The 17,481-nt window shown below is 42.7% G+C and overlaps 1 protein-coding gene across 1 annotated transcript in view; it reads right to left on the minus strand.

Annotated features, from left to right (window-relative positions):
* Positions 1 to 17,481, minus strand: part of LOC132391180 (uncharacterized) — a 1,045,680-nt gene that overhangs the window by 744,578 nt on the left and 283,621 nt on the right. The window lies entirely within an intron of this gene.

The raw sequence follows: 17,481 nt of genomic DNA on the forward strand, positions 1-17,481 counted from the left end.
AAGTGTTTCTTTGAGAGTTTTAAGGGGTGGCTCAAGTGTGGAGAATTATGGGAAGCCTTGATGGAGAACATTGAGACAGTTGGTTCCTCTGGCAAGTTGGGGCTGGAGGTGTAACAGAGGTAATCCTTAAACCAAACACATACGTTTAATGTCAATGTAAAAATGAATTCGAGAGGACATGAAGAGAAAGTATTTTTGCAGAGGGCTGATATGATTGAAATTCTCCACCTAAACTGGTAACTGTATGAGAAAACTGCAGAGGGTTAATTTGGAGGATTAGGGGAAGAAACTGGATGTGAGAATAGATCAAGTGTGCTACCTCAGTCATGATGGACTACCTGGGTCCTTCTGTAATGCAAGATTCAATGATTCATGAAATAAAGACCTTCATAACTATTTACCCACCAAATGAATAATCTTTGTAGTCTATACATTTCTGTAACATAGAAAATGTGGTAATTAAAAAGTACCTATTTACAACAGTAGGAAAAAAGGGTAGCTGATTTATTTTACAGTGTTGACAGAGGGATAAATATTGGCCAACACTCAGGAAAAAATCCCTTGTTCTATACATAGAGTCATGGGATTACTTACATCCATCTGAGAGTGCCTTGCACTTTAAACAAACCTGAGAGATCTTCCTTCAGACTGATCAAAAAAAAACAGAATTCCTCGGATACTGGATATCAGAAGTAAAAGAAAATTCAGGAAACACCAAACAAGTCAAGTAAGACACTTGTGGGGGAAATAAAAATGCCATCAGTAAATAAGACACCCGGGGACTATATTCAACATTCATGGAAATATGGTACTGAGTTTGCAAAGCTTTAAGAAAATCCCTGCCCATTGATTGAAAAGTAAGTGGAACATACACTTTGAAGCACTTGCTCCTTGCATGATTGCAACAAGCTGATGCTGACTGCAGTGGGTAGTTTCATCAGCAGAAGATGAATATTGCAAATGGCTAACCCCTTAATATCAAGGACCATCACTCTCTGGATTTCAGCCCTATGGTCCACATTTAGATCTTGCCTGTCAAGAGGTTAGGAGCTCAGTGGTGGTTATGGATTGTAACTAGGTAGCATTTTCAATTACTTTGCTGATGACTGTAAGTAGTGAGCCAGATTGAACTTGCCCTACCTTTTTGTGAACGTAACGTTAGGAACTTTTGCAAATTGTTCCAATATTGAAACAGTGTGGCAGCAGCTTGGGTGGGAGATTAACTAGTTCTGAAGATCCAGTCTCGAGTACTCAAGCCATGATCTAGTCCATGTCCTTTTCTAAATAAACACAGTGAGCATGAGTCTCGTCTTTAGCACTCACATGCTGAGTCCCGCCTCAATGAGGATGCAGATTTCTTGATGTGTCCTCCTCCTGGTAGCTGTTTCATTGTCCACTACTTTTCATGACTAGATGTGATGGGACTGCAGGCCTCTACTTGGATATGTTAGTTGGGTAATAGCTTAGCTGCTCTATTGAATTGCTGTTTTTGCTGATGAGTCTATAGTCACGTACTATAGCTTCACCACCTTTAACTAAATCAGGAGCTATTTCTAGTATGGCCTTCTGCACACTTCATTGAAGCAGGGATAAACTCCAGGATTGACTGTAATGGTAGAATAAGGAAGATGTCAGGCTATGAGATTACAGTGCCAGATAGACATGCATGTAAGCTGATAGGCACACCGCCAGTAATCCCTGTGCCATGATGAAACTTGTACCCTGTCAAAACCATGTGTCATTTCCGCCTATTGCTCCCCAACAAAGAAGCTGAAATGCTGTCAGCTCATTTTGAAGATAGGGATCGTATTGGTTCCAAAGTTTCAGATGTTGCTAACATATCAGAATCAGAATCAGATTTAATATCACCGGCATACGTCGAGAAATTTATTAACTCTTTGACAGCAGTACAATGCAATACACCATAAATATAGAAAAAAGGCTAAATTACACTCTGTGTGTGTGTGTGTGTGTGTGTGTATTAAATTATATTAACCTATAATTAAAGTATAATAGTTAAATTAAACAAGCAGTGCAAAAAATGGGAATAAAAAGTTGTGAGGTACTGCTCACTGGTTCAATGTCCATTTAGGAATCAAATGGCAGCAGAGGGGAAGAAGCTGTTCCTGAATCAATGAGTATGTGCCTTCAGACTTCTGTACCTACTTCCTGATGATAACAATGAGAAAAGGGCATGTCCTGGGTGATGGGGTCCTTAATGATGGATGCCATCTTTCTGAGGCACAACTCCTTGAAGATTTCTTGGATACTACAGAGGCTGGTACCTATGATAGAGCTGACTAATTTTACCACTCTCTGCAGTTGACTTCGATCCTGTGCAGTAGCACCCAGCTCCCATACTAGACAGTGATGGAGCCAGGCAGAATGCTCTCCATGGTACATCTATAGAGGTTTTCTAGTGTTTTAGGTGATAACCTAAATCTCCTCAAACTCCTAACACAGCAATATAAATATAGCCGCTGTCTTGCCTTCTTTACAGCTGCATTGATATATTGGGACCAGGTTAGACCCTCAGAGATATTGACACCCATGAACTTGAAATCCCTCACTCTCTCCACTTCTGATCCCTCTATGAGGATTGGTTTGTGTTCCCTTGTCCTACACTTTCTGAAGTCCACGATCAGTTCTTTGGTCTTACTGATGCTGAGAACACATTGTTGCTGTGACACCACTCAACTAGCTTGTATATCTCACTCCTGTACACCCTCTCGACAACATCCGACATAATGCCAACAATGTTTGTATCATCAACAAAAGTATAGATGGCATTTGAGCTATACCTAGCCACATAGTCATGGGTGCAGAGAGAGTAGCTCCATCTCCAGCCTGGAACAAGCTGGGTGTATAAAACTTTGGTAGCCATTCACAGTTCAGTCCTCGTCCTGCTCCCCTACCCCGGGATACACCAGACCGTTCCAGTTGGGTTCTATTATATTGACAGTTCCGGTATACAAATGCTGATTGAAATTTCAAGGAAATTTTTTCCCTCTAACTTCCTTTGCTTGCAATTTCTTCTCTATGTTCCTCTTCCTCATTTTCCTGTTCATACTCCTACAGGAACATTCACTGTTGTGCATAACCAATCTGAGATGTTAAAAATCTGGTTAAAAAATAGCTTTCCGGAAAATATAACCCTTCCAGAAAAAACACTTAACTACTGTACAATAATTGCAACAATCAAAAGATATCAGCCAGGAACTAAACAATTATTATCGAGTCATAGTCTAGAACACTATGGCACAGAAACAGGACTTACAGTCCATCTTATCTATTACTCTGTCTAGACCCATCAACCTGCACATGGACCATAGCCCTCTATACTCCTGCTATCCACATATCCAAACTTCTCTTAAATGTTGTAATTGAAGCCATATCTACCTGTATCTTGCTATGTTAAGTAACACTGGTGAAAACACATGTTCAGTCACATGCCCTTAAGAGACTGAATTAGCCAGATCACTCCACGTCAAAATGGAAGACTTCTGTCAAGCTGACACAGTGCATTAATCCATGCCATGATTTCCCTGTTTCACATATTTCTGGCAAATGTTCATTGTTTGTGTATGAACATGCTCACTAAATTAGAGTCAGTATAACTTGCCACAGAGTCGTTCATCCAGCCAGCAAGTGCTCTTTCAAAGTCCTAAAGCTCTTTTAGCACAACAAAACATATTACACAAACCTTCATTTCACACCATCTCAGTCCTGCGTTGAATTACTAGCCCACTGCAAGTAACTGCAAGTAGCCCACTCTTCGAGATATGTCAAATTTTTATAAGTTTTTTTGCCTCTCTTTGCTGGCAGGAGTACTGGGAGGCTCTCTGTCTCTGCCTCTGTGGTTTCCCCTTCTCTCTGGCTTTTTGACCACATTCTCAGCAAGACTTGCCTGTAAAACAAAATATCCTACCTCAGTAGTTGCCTTTGCCTCCAGGAACTTTGACAAATATGAGGTCAGTGTAGAACAGGCTAATGTGTTGGAACACGTCAAGGTTAAGAAAGCGGATGTCTTGGAACTTTTGAAAAGCATTGGGATGGATGTCCCCTGCGCCAGGCAGGATATACCCTAAGTTCCTAAGGGAAGCACTATGCCTCTTTGGCGATGATCTTTGCAACCTCACTGACCACAGGAGCAGTACAGGAAGATTGGAGAGTCACAAATGTTGTTCCTTGTTCAAGGAAGGGTGTGGGAATAACCCTTGGCATTAGAGCAAAAACTCTGGAAAGCAGAATTTGAATACAAGGTCAATGTTAGCAGAAACAGAATTTTTTGAGGTCTACATTCATAGATCCCCCCCAAAATTGTCACGCAAGTTGACAGCATAGTTAAGAAGGCATATGGTGTGTTAGCCTTCCTTTGTTAGAGAACTGAATCCAAAAGCCATGACATAATGTCGCAGCCCTGTAAAACTCTGGTTAGACCATACATGGAGTATTATGTTCAGTTCTGGTCACTTCATTATTGGAAGAATATGGAAGTTATCAGGAGTGGGCAGAGGATACTTACCACAATGCTGCCTGGATTATGAGGTAAGGTTGAGCGACCTAGGGCTTTTTTCCTTGGAGCGAAGGAGGATGAGTGGTATTGACTTGATAGAGGCATATAAGATGATAAGATGCATACACAAAGAGCACAGCCAGCACTTTTTTTCCCCCTTGGTGCCAATGGGTAATACGAGAGGGCATATTTTTAAGGTGATTGGAGGAAAGTACAGGGTGGATATCAGAGGTAGATTTTTACACAGAGAGTGCTAAATGCTTGGAATGCACGGCTGAGGGTAGTGGTAGGGGCAGATACATTAGGGACCTTCAAGAAACTCTTTGGTATGCACTTAGATGAAAAGAAAATGGAGGGTTATGTGGGAGGGGTTGGTAGATGGATCTTGGAGCAGGTTAAAGGGTCATGCAACATCACAAGCTAAAGGGCCTGTACTATGTTGAACTGTTTTATGTTCTACATTACATTGCATTGAAGTAACATCACAACTCACATCCAGATATATTAACTCAATATAATTATTGCCTGTCATTTCTAAAGTACCGGTATACTTCAGGTTACAATGATGAGATTTAGAGACAACTCTTTGTGCTCTGAATAATTTTCTGATGCATTTCCTCTCAGGGCACAAAGGCACAAGAGTTAAAATAGGAAGTTTGTACATAAGAAAACTGAATGAAGCATACTTTCATACACAATAATGTTCACAGTTGACCATGAACCAAGTATGAGCTCCAAGCGTAATGTCTATTCTTCACATTTTAATATACTTTTATGTCAGTATGTGTTTAGATATGATATGTGGTTATAAATCCAACTACTGTTAATTGTGCATTATCATGGACAATATTTTTCCTGTTTTCTAGGTTAATCCTAATTTGAATTCAGATTCCGCTGAACTAAGAACAGTGTCACACTGATCCAGTGCTCTAAAGCCCTCAAGTTACGCCATCACTGTTCTCAGAAACATACACAAATACTTCAGAAGAATTGTTAGGGTAAACTATAGAATGTGAATCATACTTGGGAAAAAAAAAGCAGGAATCATGTAAACAACCAGCAGCTGAAGAAAATGTGGTTTACGTAATATTCCTTCTTTTTCTAATTTTATAAAACACAATTATATGTAGTATACCTAAAATCTACTTTTTACTTACCTAGGAGACATTTATGAGACATGGGCAAATTCTCACAAGACCATTCTTAGCCACCCCCTTGTAGGGTGATTTTGAACCCTTGTTTTAATAAATAACCACACGTTACAACAGCGGTGTGCAGAAGAGCATCTCTGAATGCACCTCATTTTGAACCTTGAAGTGGATGGGCAGAGGAAGACCACGAACAGACACTCAGTGACCACTTTTAGATACAAGAGGTATCTAATAAAGTGGTTACTGATTGTATGATTATGGAAGGTTTTTTTTTGTATTTAGTGTTATTCATTATGATCCTGCTAAAGTTTATTGAATCTTCCAATGAAAATTTGATTCAGGAATAAAATTCTGGAAAAAAATCTCAGGATGTTACTTCAGGTATGTAAATTGTGACATATACATGCTGCCTGATGACCCCAACAGACTCACAGGTGAAATGTTGCCTCAACTGGACGGACTGTTTGGGGCTCTGGCTTCATTTCATCCACGGTTAATGCTGCCCTCACCCACATCTCTTCCACTTCGCACATGTCTGCCCTCATTCCATCCTCTCACCACCCCACCAGCCTCCATGTCCAGCACATAATTCTCCATAACTTCCACCATCTCCAATGGGATTCCACAACCAAGCACATCTTCCTCTCCCCCACCTTCTGCTTTCCACAAGGATCACTCCCTACGTGACTCCCTTGCCAATTCGTCCCACCCGCTATTTATCCTTGCAAGCAGAACAAGTGCTAACCTGCCACTACACCTCCTCCCTCAGTACCATTCAGGGCTGAAAACAGTCCTTCAAAGTGAGGCGACATTTCACCTGCTGGGGTCATCTACCATATCCAGGGCTCTCAGTGTGGCCTCCTGTATAGTGGTGAGATGCAATGTAAATTGGGAGATGGCTTTGGCAAGCACCTATGATCCATCTGCCAGGAAAAGTGGGATCTCCTAGTGGCCACCCATTTTAATTCCACTTCCCACTCCTATTTTGACATGTCAGTCCATGGCCTCCTCTTCTGCCACGATGAGGCCACTCTCAGGTTGGAGGAGCAACACCTTATATTCCGTCTGTGTAGCCTCCAACCTGATGGCATGAACATCGATTTCACAAACTTCCAGTAATGGTCGCTCCCCCTTCACCATTCCCCATTCCCAATTCCTTCTCTCACCTTATCTCCTTACCTGCTAATCACCGCCCCTTAGTGTTCCTCCCCTTGTTCCTTCTTCCATGGCCTTGTGTCCTCTCCAATCAGATTTCCTCTCTTTCAGTCATGTACTTCTTTCACCAATCAACTTCCCAGCTCTTTACTTCACCCCTCCCCCTTCCCTGGTTTCACCTATCACCTACTACCTTGTATTTCTTTTTCCCTTCCCCCAAACTTCTTACTCTGATTTCTTATCCTTTTTCTCCAGTCCTGATGAAGGGCCTCAGCTCAAAACATTGACTGTTTACTCCATAGATGCTGCCTGGCCTTTGTGTACATTGTCTGGGTTTACAGAAAATTTTCTCGTGTTTGTGATTAGACTATTCAGTAATAATTAGTTTGGAATTAAATCCTTTGTCACGATATCAGCCGAAGGAATGCAATAATAATGTTTCTCGTATTGGTTCAGCTTTTCTAAATCAACCCTTATGTCTCTGCATTTCATTTATATTATCCAAAATGCTCAACCCTGCCACATGGAATGACCCATAATTTAGAGACTATATATTCTGCGCAACTGGCTTCGTTGATTCAGGAAGGAACAGAGATTCTCACCTCAAAGTAAGTTGCTGATGAATATTCAGTTGTGTGCAAATATTTGATTAGTTTGCCACTGCAGCAAAGAAATAGGAATGCACAACCATAGGTTATGACCCCCAACGACAGCGGATGTTTCCTAATGGGGTCTGCTGAGGTTGCTGTGACTAACAGTAATGCTATTGGTGTGGTCAGCATTTCACAACACAGTTCCCTGCAAATACATACAAATGTCAGCAGTAATTTATGAGTTGTATAGAAAGAGTATAACATTGCAGGATCACTTACTGTGTTTTACAAAGTGGTTTCTACTGTTCTGGAACCAGTCTCATAAGTTTTACTCTGACAACCTGGTGAAGTGCAGTTCAGAATAAAATTTATTTCATATTCCTACAGAACCAATGCAAATATTCACTGAGGACTAAATATTGGCCAGTCACATTAAGAATAATTCACGTGAGTCGTTGGCCTTATGACATGAAAAGTACAGAGCATCTAGATTTAATAGTTCAGAAATTTGTGTGACACAAGACTCTGGGGACTACATCCCTGGAATGAGAAATAAATGAGAAATAACCACCAACCAATTGACTCAGAGGAGAAAGAAGGAAATTTTTTTAAAAACTGTAGATACTAGTAATCTGAAATAACAACAGAAAATGATGGAAACAGGCAAAACAGGCATTCATCTGACAGGAGTTTAGTAATGGCCCAAGTGCAGAGGGAGAGACATTGGCACGGAACGAACAGTTCACCGAGTTTTAATAAGAACTGTTCAGAATAAAGGAAAATAATAAACACTAGGTCAACAGGGTCACTAACTAAAATCTTTCAAATGAATTAAAAACTAACGCAATCTCTGTGGCCCCTAGTGAAGGGTCTTGGCCCAAAAAGTCACCTGTTTGCTCTCTCCCATTGATGCTGCCTGATCTGCTGAGTTCCTCCAGCATTTCGTGTGTGTTGCTCGGATTTCCAGCATCTGCGGATTTTCTCTTGTTTGTGATACTACATGAATACTGCTCTTTTAACCTTTTCTCCCTAAATCACTAATTTTCTTTCCTAGACCATGGAGTAAGGTCAGCACAGAGTGCTGTCATTGCTGTGCTTTGATCAAGACTTGACTAGACTGAAGCAAAAGGAAGAGAGTTAAATACAATTACAAAGAAATCCTTATTGGCTGGAGTGTCTGCATTCTCGCGTGCGTGGGTGCCATCTTCTTTCAGCTGCCCACATGCAAGAGTGACCAAGTTCTGCAGCAGTGTCTGCAGTTGTGACAGGGACCCCCTGCTGTAGTTGCAACTCCCAGAAGCCTGTGCCTGCTGGAAGTCCCGGATGAGAGGTTTGTCCAGGATGTGTCGAGCTTTAACCCAAGAACTTTCCTCTGGGCCATACCCCTCCCCAGACCCGACGAGATGCCAGGATGTGCTGCACAGAATAGACCAGGGACCCATCCACCAAGTGGGGAGAAGGAGGTGGGGGGCGAAGGGAGCAAGATAAGGTGAAGTCACCAGTTTGAGCTGGGAAACATGGAACACTGGGTGAGTTTTCATGATTAATAGTAAGTGCAGCTCAGTGGAAGATCTCCACACGCCAGCCAGACTTTCTCCCCTCAAAGGGGATCATGCCAGAGGACGACAGAAGGTTAAGTGGGCAATCTCTGCCCAAGCCAACTGGGAGTTCCAGTCAGTAGGGTTGGAAGAGACAAGGCAACACAGGGTTGTCTCCAGCTCCTGATTCACTCTCTCAGTCTGGTCATTAAATTGGGGGTGTCTCCCCAAAGAGAACAGAAAGACTTCCAAAAATGGTTCATGAACTGTGGCCCTCGATCAGACACTATGTCCTGAAAGAAGCCATGCAGCCTGAATTTATGCTGAATCATGACAGTAGCAATCTCACAAGCTGACTGGAGCTTGGGAAAGGCAATGGAGTGGGGCGCTTTAGAGAACTACCAGAATGGTGGTGTTCCCTTCTGACTGAGGCACACCAGGAATGAAATCCACCAAGAGGTAGGACCAGAGGCAGTGAGGCACAGCAGATCAGCACTAATGTAACATCTTGTTCTTGGCATGAAGTTGTGGACATCTTGAGACATAGACTGCCACCAAAATCATCTATTTATAAATTCCAGGGTCCAACCAGATGAGAAGAGTAACCCACTCCAATTCTCTGAGGCACACAATGGTAGGGACAAACAGCCAGTTGGGAGATCTCCTTCCTGGGCCTGGATCTGACTGTTGTGCAGCCTTCACCTCTGTTTCTATTCCCCAAATCACTGGGGAAACAATGCATGTGCGGGGAAGGATGGGCTCTGGGTTGGCATTGTCTGCAGAGACAGGAGCAAGCATGGGCCTTGGTATTCCGAGACAGTAGGTGAGGGTGAAATTAAACTGGATGAAGAAGAGAGCCCAATGGCTTGATGGGAGTTGAGTCTCTTTGTATCATGAATGCAGGAGAGATTTTTGTGATCTGTCCGTACCAGCCAGTGTCACCATGGGCCTCCTTGACAGCCAGAGGTTCTTGGTTCTCAAATTATAGTTACACGGTGCAGGAGTCAAGCAACGGGAAAGAAAAGCACAGGGATGCATCCAACTGATTCAACATGTTGACCAAGACCTGAAATATAGCAGGGGCCTTGGCCAGGCCAGGCATCACGAGGAACTCATAGCGGCCAGTGGGAGTGTTGAATGCTGTTTTCCTTCTCGATGCAAATCAGGTTGTCAGAATTGCCTAGATCTATCTTACAGAATATGGTTGCTCCTTGGAGATATTCAAATAACCATATAACAATCACAGCACGGAAACAGGTCCCTCCTAGTCCATGCCGAACTCTTAATCTTACCTAGTCCCACCTACCCGCACTCAGCCCATAACCCTCCACTCCTTTCCTGTCCATATACCTATCCAATTTTACCTTAAATGACACAACTGAACTGGCCTCTACTCCTTCTACAGGAAGCTCATTCCACACAGCTATCACTCTTTGAGTAAAGAAATACCCCCTCGTGTTTCCCTTAAACTTCTGCCCCCTAACTCTCAAATCATGTCCTCTCGTTTGAATCTCCCCTACTCTCAATGGAAACAGCCTATTCACGTCAACTCTATCTATCCCTCTCAAAATTTTAAATACCTCGATCAAATCCCCCCTCAACCTTCTACGCTCCAATGAATAGAGACCTAACTTGTTCAACCTTTCTCTGTAACTTAAGTGCTGAAACCCAGGTAACATCCTAGTAAATCGTCTCTGCACTCTCTCTAATTTATTGATATCTTTCCTATAATTCAGTGACCAGAACTGTACACAATATTCCAAATTTGGCCTTACCAATGCCTTGTACAATTTTAACATTACATCCCAATTTCTGTACTCAATGCTTTGATTTATAAAGGTCAGCGTTCCAAAAGCCTTCTTCACCACCCTATCTACATGAGACTTTACCTTCAGGGAACAATGCACTGTTATTCCTAGATCTCTCTGTTCCTCTGCATTCCTCAATGCCCTACCATTTACCCTGTATGTTCTATTTGGATTATTCCTGCCAAAATGTAGAACCTCACACTTCTCAGCAGAGAATGCAGAGGCATTGCCTCAAATTGCCTCAAATGCAGAGGCAACTAGGGGAAGAGGATAACAGTTCTTCACTGTGATGTTGAAGGGCTGATAATCATTGCAGGGACAGAGTTTTCCACCCTTCTTGTTCACAAAAAAGAAACCCACCCCTGCTAGTGAGGTAGATGGATGGATTAATCCTGAGGCCGATGCCTCTTTGAAGTATTCTTCCATGACCATTATTTCAGGATGAGAAAGGGAAAAGAGTCAGCCCCAATGAGGACTAGTACCCCGTAGGAGGTCTAGGATGCAGCTGTGTGGCTGGTGTGTAGGCAGGGAGGTGGACTACTTCTTACTGAAGATCTCGAAAAGGTCAACATATTCAGCTGGAACAGCAAACAGATCCTCACTAGCAGCTGGCTCAGGAGGCTGACAGGGGCTTGAGCAGAACCAAGACAGGTAGATGCACATGCTGGCTCCCACTTTAGGGACCAATCAGTCCGTGAGCTGTATCTTGAGAGCCAGGCAAGGCCGAGCACCAGCAGCAATTCAGATGAATCAACAAGACAGAAGGAGGACTGTTCCCTATGGTTGCTTTCTAACACAAGTTGCCAGGGCACTGTGGAAAAGTAGCCAGAGACCAGCTGTCTGCATCCTAGATATTAATATTCTCTCTCAGTTGTTGAGTGGGAGCTCCCTGTCTTTGAACCTGAGAGACACCCATGAGGTTCTCAGATGCTCGGGAATCAATAAATGCCAGAGGTTCGTGAGTCTGGGACCTCAACCACCAGCCAGGGAGCTGGGAGCACTACTCAATTAAGCAAAGATGCTTGCCGGGAGAATCAACCAGTCAGAATTCCTCTTCTTACTGACAGGCTCCTGGGTGCTTGGGGAATAATGCCTTGAAGTGTCCAGTGGAGCCACAATAGAGGCAGAACCGTGCTTTCTGTGCCGATGTCATTCCCCTGAGATAGGTGCAGGCCCACCCCACCTGATGGACTCACTGGGTGATGAGAGCGGGGGTGAAGACCAGCAGTGATCTGAGGAGTAGTAGGTGGGGGTAGTAGAGTGACTCCCTCTGCGTCACTCAACTGCTCGGTTTTCTATTCAAAGAGCTTGGCTGGTCTTATCGGGTCATCCAGGCTGCCCTATTCATCATGAGCTGCCATTTCATGCTGAACCTCTGCGTTCAACCCACCCAGTGATGAGAGATCTTTCATTCCACACCATCTTGACTGCAAGGCTCTCACTGCCCTTCTCCCTCGGCACAGGTCCAGCAGTCGGGGCAGCCTCCTGGTCTCATCCTGGAAGCTCAAATGCTCTCCTGAACACAACTACAAATTTCTGGGAAGATTGGACTGCGGGAAAACCTTGTTCTCCTTGGGTCTTGAACAAGTTGAGTGGGGGGCCGTCTACGAGATGTACCATGCAATTCAGTTTACACAAATCCTCTTTGAACCCACCTGGATGGGCTTTTGGAAAATCAGCTCACACTGGGTAATAAAGTTTCCGCAGCCATTAACTTCACTGGAGTATTTGCCTGGTGGAGGAATCCTTAGTTAAGGAAGCAGCCAAGGGAATCAGGGCATTAGTTGCTGAGGCTGATGAGACTGTAATGAAGAAGGATGGGGAAGGTGCTGGTGTTGGAAGTGGGCTGTCCGAGTAGCAGCAGTCAGAACCATAATAGCTACCTCCTGATTCTGGCTGTCGTGTCGTGAGTTGCTGAACATCGTTTGAATTGATGACATTTGTTCTTCCAGCTTGGATTGGACTTGTCGCTCTGACAGTAGTTGTCATACTGTGAGAAGCATTTCTGCCAACCTACCCTCCACTGACTAACTTCTCGTCCACCTGACCAACCCGATTCGGGGCCGATTTCAGCTGTTCTCTTTCTGCTGGGTCCACTTTGATGGTCAAGCCTTACTGACAGGAGATCAGTGATGGCCCAAGAGAAAGGGTGAAAGTCAGACATGGAATAAACAGTCCACTGAGCTTCAATAAGAATTGTTCAGATTAAAGGAAAATAAATGCTAGTCCATCAGGGTCACTAACTAAAACCTGACGCTGTCTCTGTGGCTCAAAAGCAGTAACCAAGACCTAAATTAATACCATTCTTTTAAGTGTCTCTCTAAATCACTAATCTTCTTTCCCAGGATGTGGATTAAGGTAAGCAGGGAGCATTGTCAAGAGAAAATCTGCAGATACTGGAAAACCAAGCATCACACACAAAATGCTGGAGGAACTCAGCGTTTCCATAGATACTGACTGGTCTGGTGAGTTCCTCCAGCATTTTGTGTGTGTTGCAGGGAGCATTGTCATCGCTGTGTTTCAATAAGACTTGACAAGGCTGAAGGAAATGGAAGAAAGTTAAATACAATTACGAAGAATCCATAATTGGTTGGAACATAAACACGAGAAAGTCTGCAGTCCTGACGAAGGGTCTCGGCCCAAAATGTCAACAACGCTTCTCCCTATAGATCCTGCCTGGCCTGCTGTGTTCCACCAGCATTTTGTGTGTGTTGTTGTTTGAATTTCCAGCATCTGCAGATTTCCTCGTGTTTGCTCTTTAAAGTCTGCAGATGCTGGAAATCCAAAACAACACAAACAAAATGCTGGAGGAACTTAGCAGGTCAGGCAGCGTCAATGGAAATGAATAGATAGTCAATGTTTTGGGTCAAGACATATTTTAATGACTGAGAAGTAAGGGGAAGATGTCTGAATAGAAAGGTGGGTGAGGGGAAAGAGGCTAGCTGTAAGGTGACAGATGAAGCCAGGTGGTTGGGAAAGGTAAAGGGCTGGAGAAGAAGGAATCTGATTGGAGAGGAGTGTGAGGGAGAAGAGGGAACCTGGGGAAAGCAGTAGATGGGAGAAAAGGTAAAATGTCAAAGTGAGGAATAAAGGAAGGGTGGGGGGGGGGATTTGTTCACCAGAAGGAAACATCTATATTCATGCAACCAGGTTGGAGGTTGTTCAGACTGAGTATAAGGGTGGAATATAAAATTCCACAGGATGTAATATTGGATGGAATATGCGCATCCTCACATGCGTGATTGCCGTCTTCCTTCAATTCCTACGAGAGTGTGTACGTCTGCAGCAGTGCTGACAGTGGTGACAGCGTCCGACGAAGGAGAACCAATTATCTTTACGGAATTGTGACCGTCTTCACCTTGAAACATTAATCCTCCTTCTCTTTCCGCAGATGCTGCTTGACCTGCTGAGTGTTTCCAACATTTTTGGTTTTTGCGGAGGAACAAACAGGAATAAAATATGTCTGTCTGTCTGAAGAGTTTTGCATGCTGTAGTTCATTTCATGCAATTTCCTTGTACTCCTTCCCCTCCTCCCACTTTCTTATTCTGGCTTTTTATGCCTTTCCTTTCCAGTCCTGATGAAGAGTGTCAGCCCGAAATGTTGGCTGTTTATTTCTTTCCACAGATACTGACTGACCTGCCGAGTTGCCCCAGCATTTTGTATGTGTTATACTGCACTTTATTCAGTTTAAGATTTTGTTACTCAATTTGAGTTCCAGTCTTGTGTATCAGTTTCAGATATTAACATCCAAAAATTTGCAAAGAATATATTCACATCATTATTCTTTTAACTAATTTTTCACACGGAACCCAATATTTGGAGAAAGAATAGTCAGCAGCATTGGAAGAACTGGCTGTCCTTGTTCAGCCAGGAAAAGGGAAATTCCTTTTTTTAACTAGTCTTATAATCATAACAAATTGCAGTTAAATTAGGCATTTTGTAACTAAAAACTTGAAACTGGACCATAAACTCCATCTGAAGAGTTTTGCATGCAGTACTTTGTTTCAAGCAGTTGGACTGCATTCAAAATGACAGCAGCCTATAGTAGATTGTTGTGGATTAGATTACTAATGCTTTAAGATATATGAACATTGTGGTAAACTCATCTAGAGAAGAATTGTTCTGGAAAAATAAATGCGTGGGATTGAAGCTCCAGTTGAAACGGAACTTAAGGCAGTTCCCCTGAACATCCTTGGCATAAGACAAATGATGAAATCTATAATGGAACAGAAGATCTAGACTTGGCCATAGTCTAGATCACTGGAGCTTTTAATTCCAAAATCAACATTTGGTCATTCCTTTTCCCTTGACTGTATCAGCCAAAGAATAATTATCCATCATTTGACAATCCAGATCATAAATAATTTAATTTGATCTGTTGATTTCACAAATCTGGTCATATTTAATTGTTGGCAATCTGTGACTACCAGCTAGGTACAAACCATAAGAATGTAAGGATGTAACAGTGTCCTATTCTTTGAGGACAATGAACTAAGATATTGTCGACGTGTAGCAATATTCTTATTTCAGAAAGTTATGAGAGTATAGACTAGTTATCTAATTAAGAAAAACAAGAAATGGTGCTGAGACTGAAGGTCAGGGAAGGTCAAGTAGTCAAACACTACAATAGTGATTCTAATTCCAAGAGAATTATGAAACAGAAGGAGGCTATTTGTCCCATTATGTCAGTGCCAGTCAATTAAAAGATACCCAACCTAATCGATTTTCCAGCCCTAGGTTCATAGTTTTACAGATCATGTCTCTCCAAGTACAATGACAAGCACTTTTGAAATGAGTTTTTGTGCCACTACCATCCTTTCTGGCCATTAGTTGCAAATGCCTATTATCCTCTGGGTGAAAAAGAAATTTTCCTTAATTCCCTTCTAACTCAGTTTTAAATTACTGTATATCAATGGAAACACCTTAATTAAATCTCTTCCGTCTTCTATGCTGATAAAAAGCACTTCAAGTTTCAACATTGCTCCTCATAGCTACAATTTTCCAATCCTGACATTACCTCATAAATTAACTCATCTGTAATTACAGTGTACCCCATGTACAGCAGTTTGGATTTGGATTATTATTATTATTATTATTATTATTATTATATTGTCACATGTTCAAAAGTTTAAAGTTCAAAGTAAATTTATTTTCAAAGTCATATATGTCACCTATTATTCACATTATTGAATCAATGAAAGACTGCACCTAACAGGACAAACAACCAATGTTAAAAGACAACAAACTGGTGAAATGCAAAATAATTGAATTAATTAATAAGCAATAAATATCAAGAACATGAGATGAAGAGTCCTTGAAAGTGAGTCCACAGGTTGTAGGAACGGTTCAGTGATAGGGCAAGTGAAGTTGACTGATGTTATCCCCTTTGGTTCAAGAGCCTGATGGCTAAGGGGTAAAAACCGTTTCTGAACCTGGTGGTGTGAGTCCCAAGACTTCCATACCTTCTTCCTGATGGCAGCAGCAAGAAAAGGGCATGACTTGAGTGGTGGGGGTCCCTGATGATGGGTGCTGCATTCCTGTGCCAGCACTCCACATAGGTGCGCTCAATGGTGGGGGGAGGACTTTACCCACGATAGACTGGGCTGTACCACTGCTTTTTGTAGGACTTCCGGAACCAAGATGCAGTGAAAAGCTTGTCTTGCCTACCGTTTATATAGATCAAACCATTATGCAGTGCACTGAGCTAGAATAAGGTAAAACAATAACAATCTAAAACAAAGTGAGAAAGCTAACAAAAAACTGCAGTGCAGATGAAGTGCAAGATCATAACGCGTTACGTTGTGAGGCCAAGAGTCCATCTTATCGTAGCAGAGGTCTGCTCGAGAGTATGATAAAGGTGGGATAGGAACTGCCCTTCAGACTGCAGGGACATGCTTTCAGGCCTTTCCATCTTCTGTCTCATGAGAGAATGTCCAGGCGGGGTGGAATCTTTAATTAAACCGGCTGCTTCACTGAGATGGAGAGAAGTATAGACAGAGTCCGTGGTGGCAATGCTAATTTTTGTGATGTGTTGAATTGTTTCTACAACTCTCTGCAGTTTCTTACTGCCATATGCAGAGCAGCTACAAACCGTTTTGCATCCAGACAGATTGCTTTTGATAAAAATTGGTAAGAGTCGACGGGATTATGTCAAGTTCCTTTAGCCTCCGAGGAAGGTGAGCATTCTTGCCCATGACGTTAATGTGATTGGATCAGGTCCGACTATTGTTGGTGTACACCTGAAAACTTGAAAGTGTCGGTCTTCTCAACCTCAACATCATCGATGTAGACAGGAGCATGTGCACCACCTCCTCATTCTGAAGGCTTTTGCTTTGTGTTGAAACTGCAGGGAAACGTTGTTGCCATGACACCCTGTCCCTAACCTCGTTCTCATTACTGTACTCCAGTTCATCATTATTTGAGTTGTGGCCCACTACAGTGGTATCATAAGAATACTTGTAGATGGAGTTAGGCCAGAATCTGGCCAGGAGGTGAGTGTACAAGGAGTAGCGTAGATGCTGAGGATGCTACCTTGTGGAGCATCAGTGTTGAGAATAGCAGTAGCAGAGGTGTTGCTGGTCCTTAACGATTGCGGTCTGTCGATTCAGTTGCAGAGGGAGGTCTTGACTCCCAGCGTCTGGAGTTGGGTGATGACTTTGTTTGGAGTAATAGTAAGGAAGGCAAAATTGTAGGAATAAACAATAAAGATAAAAAGTTAA

The sequence above is a fragment of the Hypanus sabinus genome, chromosome 3 (assembly GCF_030144855.1).
Source record: "Hypanus sabinus isolate sHypSab1 chromosome 3, sHypSab1.hap1, whole genome shotgun sequence".
Lineage (NCBI taxonomy): Eukaryota > Metazoa > Chordata > Chondrichthyes > Myliobatiformes > Dasyatidae > Hypanus > Hypanus sabinus.